At 41.2% G+C, this 5,000-nt stretch overlaps 1 long non-coding RNA gene across 2 annotated transcripts in view; it reads right to left on the reverse strand.

Annotated features, from left to right (window-relative positions):
• LOC135113433 (uncharacterized) overlaps positions 1 to 2,993 on the reverse strand; it is a 96,769-nt gene extending 93,776 nt beyond the window's left edge. For both annotated transcript variants that reach the window (XR_010274834.1, XR_010274833.1), the window contains exon 1: positions 2,778 to 2,993. This is a non-coding gene — a long non-coding RNA (uncharacterized LOC135113433). The remainder of the gene's footprint in view (positions 1 to 2,777) is intronic.
• Positions 2,994 to 5,000: the final 2,007 nt, after the last annotated feature.

A 5,000-nucleotide genomic window follows, 5' to 3' on the forward strand; every position in this document is an offset into this window, starting at 1 on the left:
TTCTTTCTTTCTTTTTTCTTATTTTTTTCTCTTTTTACTTTTATACTTTGAAAAACTCGTCATTTTTCCAAACCCATTAAAGCTGGCTCAGTTACCGGTAAAATTTCCCGTTTTCTACCATTTTCTTTAGTAGTAGTAGTAGTAGTAGTAGTAGTAAGAGGAGGAGGAGGAGGAGGAAGATAAGAAATATTTTATCTAGTTCACTACGAAAATATATCTATGTTTTTTTTTTATGCCTCAAAATTTTCCAAGTACTACACATTTTATTTCAATTATGCATTCCTACATTTTCCTTCATTCAACTTCAAAATAAAATAAAAAATTCAACCACTGCATATCTTTTTTTACTTATACATCTATATTCTTAAATAATTTCTATCTTTATATATCTTAATCTCTATTCTTCTTCATATTTCTAGTACCGTTTATTATTTCTATCTATTTCTACGTTCATATATTTTTTTTACCTTTAATTTCTATCATACTTATCCATCTCCTTATCTATTTTTATTCGTTTCCCTCTATGTACATCTATTTCCACATTTGCTTCTCCCTTCACATCTCCACTTCTATCTCTCTCTACTTTTTTCTTAATACATATTCATCTATTTCATCTATAAATTCTATCATATTATGCTATCTATCAATCTATCTATTTCTCATACTTTTAATTACTTTCCAATCTTGTCCTTCCCTTCCAGTCAAATCTCTCTCTCTCTCTCTCTCTCTCTCTCTCTCTCTCTCTCTCTCTCTCTCTCTCTCTCTCTCTCTCTCTCTCCGATATTTCTAATGAGTTTTAAAGTTTCAGGGAGAGGAAAGAAATGAAAGAAAAGGGAAAAAAAGTTACCTGCTCGAGCCTATTAATTCCTACCTTACTTGGCGGGGGGGTGATGTATGGAGGGAGGGGGAAAGGGAGAGGTGGAGAGGGGGGAGGGTTGGAGGGGAGAAGGTAGGATAAAGTGGTGATGGGATTGAAGGATGGGGGGACAGAATGAGAGAGAAAAGAGGGAGAGGAAGAGGGAAAGATGTGATGGGAGGAGGAGGAGGAGGAGGAGGAGGAGGAGGAGGAGGAGGAGGAGGAGGAGGAGGAGGAGGAGGAGGAGGAGGAGGAGGAAAAAGAAAAAAAGGAGGGGAGTAGACGAAGGGGAAGAGGATAAAACAAGGAAGAGGAAGTGAGAGGAAGAGAAGAGGAGGAGAAGGAATGAAGTGAAAAGAAAAAAACTGAAAATGAAAAGGAGGAGGAGGAGGAGGAGGAGGAGGAGGAGGAGGAGGAGGAGGAGGAGGAGGAGGAGGAGGAGGAGGAGGAGAAAGGTGAAGAACATGAACATATATAAAAAAAAAAGGAAAAGGAACAAAAGAACATGAAAAAAAGAAGAAAAGAAGAAAGAACACGAAAAAGAAAAAAGAAGAGGAAGAAAAGAAAACGAGAAAGAAAGGCCTTTCACCCCCTCCCCGCCTCCCCCCCCCCCCCACACACACACACACACACACACACACACACACACACACACACACACACACACACACACACAACATTGCTATCTGAACAAGCTGACCTAAGCATTTCTTCCCTCTCTGTTCCGTCCTGCCTGAACCTGACCCGACCTGTCCTGGTGTGTCTGGCCGCGAGGGGAGCTAATGCACTGACCGCCAAGGGAGCCGAGATGCGTGCAATTGCGTGCAGATGCGTGGAAATGCGTGCAAATGCTGACCAAACTTTTTTTCTTTATTTTATTTATTTTTTTTTAACGTTTGGTAAAATTTTAGTGCAAATTCTGACTTTTTTTTTTTATTTTTCGTCTGGGCGTCTTAGGGGGAGGAAAATGTGTGTAAAGGTTAACTATTTTATTTATTTTATTTATTCATTTTGTGGGGGAAACATCAAGGGAAAAAAAAAAAAAAAAACGAGAGGAAATACGTGGGAAAACTGACTACCTAGACGCTTTTTTTTTTTTTCATTTGGGCATCAAGGAAAACGAAAATAAAAAAAAGTGTAAATACAGACATCAATATTTTTTTCTTTTTTTACTTTTGAAAATGTAGAAAAAAAAAAAAAAAAAGTCGAAACTCCAACTCAATTTTTCATTCATTTTTCCCCGATTCACCTATTTACAAGTTCACTACGCAGCAGCATCGAGGGAGAAAAACAACACTGGGAACCTAACTACAACGATCCTCTGCGCCCCTTGAACACTGATGCTGGTGAGAACAAAACATTTCAACAAACACAGTAACACAGAAATACATGGGAGAGATACATACAATACATAATTATCTTGTATTCTGTATTTCCTTGCAACACACACCCCTCCATTCACTGCTCTATTCAAAAACACTCGCTACATTTCCCACATCAAAGAGAGAGAGGGAGAGAGAGAGAGAGGGGGGAGAGAGACGCCTCAACCCACAACATGGCGCATTCACGTGATGCGCGGCGACTCTCCCAGCCAATCAGCGACTGCCCCTTAACTCTGCCAGCCAATGATAGCTCCTTGTTTCAGCTTGCCTCGTTAAAGTCTCTCTCTCTCTCTCTCTCTCTCTCTCTCTCTCTCTCTCTCTCTCTCATAATGCATAAGGAGATAACAAGAAAGGAGATAAGGAGAAATAGATAGGAAATAGAGAGAGATGGGTAATGTAAGGAAGAGAGAGAGAGAGAGCGAGAAAGAAGAAAACCGTTAACATATTCAGATTATCTCACATACCCATTTAAATACTAATACTACAACACACAGCTTGCACACAAACGTGACTCAAACATACAAAAGTCATTTAAATACCTCAGCACTCACGCGAATCATCCACGGCTTTCATTTCAGCACGAGGCACGAGCAGAGACAACACGTGCACCCCCTCCTTCTGTCTGGGAGTGACTGACGCCCTGCCCCGCCCCGTCCCACGTACCCACAAGCCCACCAGCGATCGTCACTTGGAAATTAAATTATTGGAACCTTTTTGTAACAACTTAGGAATAATGTAATCTAACTTAACGTAATCTAACCCAGGTAAGTAATCTAACTAAATATGTAATGTTATTTTCGCCTCTCTCTCTCCTTTCCTTGGCTGCCGCACACACACACACACACACACACACACACACACTTTAAGCCTCGTTTTATGAAGAGAATTGATAGTTTACTAGACCTTAGAGAGAGAGAGAGAAAGAGAGTTGTTGTGGTCTCTCTCTCTCTCTCTCTCTCTCTCTCTCTCTCTCTCTCTCTCTCTCTCAATAATTACTCCAGCCAACCATTCTTTACACGGCACACAAGCAGGGCGATAGATAACGATAACGCGTGACAAATGGCCCTGCCTGCGCTCACCACTATCAATACGGCGTTAAACAGAATAATGATTGGCCTGTTACACGCCTGTCAACGCTAACATTATCTACTACCTTGAGAGAGAGAGAGAGAGAGAGAGAGAGAGAGAGAGAGAGAGCTGAGTTTGACATAGTGGAAAGGAGACATTTATACCTTATGTAGGGAAAATAACTCTTTCTACCTGATGCAAAGGAAAATAATCCTCTCTCTCTCTCTCTCTCTCTCTCTCTCTCTCTCTCTCTCTCTCTCTCTCTCTCTCTCTCTCTCTCTCTCTCTCTCTCTCTTCTTATGCAGAAAGTAATATTCTCTCCCCATACTGCCTCATTCACAGACATAACCTTTCCTTATATTTAGGTTACGTAGAGAAAACAGGTATATTTTTTGCCTTGGACCGAGAGGAAAGAACAAAAGCTGCCGCAGTCTCCCCTCGTAATATCACATTTTCTTTGGTCTGTTACAGTTTCTGTGACATCTCTCTTATTGCGTCACGAAAGAGAATACTCCCGTTTCGATGAATCTATACCCAAAAAATAAATTTAGTTATAATAAACATTATAAACATGTCCGGCATTTTTTTTTTGTTTATTGTTACAGGTTTATTGAACATTATAGTACATTTTTTAAATATATACATATGGTACAAAATATACATGAATGTACATATAATATACAAAGCGGGCACCAATCCGCAGGTCTTGGGTCCCGGTGGCGGGTCGTGGGGTGCGGAGAGGTGTGCTGCTCGCCGTTAAGGTCGTGAGCTGCGACCTGGTCAGTGGGGCGGGGGTGCTGCTCTGAGCACTTGCAGCATCAACTCTGTGGGCGTGTGACGGACGAGAAGGGCACACCGCTACACCACATCTGTAACACTTCATCACCAGCTGGTGTCCTGTGGTGTTCGGTTACTTCCACTGAATATCATTACTTACCTGGGAATTTAATGTGTAATAGAATATTAATTCTTTATTGGTATGTTATTCTTTGCATATCATAAGAGTAAATTCATGGTAAACTTAGCTAGGTAGAGACAATATGTAGGTGTCGTTATGAGAGATAATCCGCTGCTCATCCTTCCGTGACGTTGATGTGACGTTTAATTATGAGTAATTTTGAGTAATCACCCATCCAGCCAGCAGTTCGGTCTTTTTTGCCTCACACACACACACACACACACACACACACACACACACACACACACGGGGGAGCGAATTGTTCCTATTACTACACCACAGTACCACACCACTACACCATGAAATCCTCTGCGCTCCCTTCATTCCTCCTTCCTTCCTTCTCCTCTTGTACTCCTCATTTTCTTCTCGTTTCTCCTCCTCTCACTACTACTACTACTACTACTACTACTACTACTACTACTACCATCACTCCGCCGTTATTTCCCTTCATTCCTCCTTCCTTTTTCCTGCTTCTCCTACACTCCTCATTTTTTCCTCTTCTTATTACTACAATCTACGCATTTTAGTCTTGGAAACACCTTGAAATGGCCGGAAAAACCCTGGAAAATGAGAGAAATGTTGGGGAAGAGATACTCGTACAAGTGGGCAGGAAGGAAAGTCTCGGTCTGGGTCCTCATTGTGGTGGCGGTGGTGGGAGACGCTCTGAACGGGACTGCACATAATTAATTTAAGTCTTATTTGAGACATCTTGGGGGTTATATATCTATTTACGTGG

The sequence above is a fragment of the Scylla paramamosain genome, chromosome 25, assembly GCF_035594125.1.
Source record: "Scylla paramamosain isolate STU-SP2022 chromosome 25, ASM3559412v1, whole genome shotgun sequence".
NCBI lineage: Eukaryota > Metazoa > Arthropoda > Malacostraca > Decapoda > Portunidae > Scylla > Scylla paramamosain.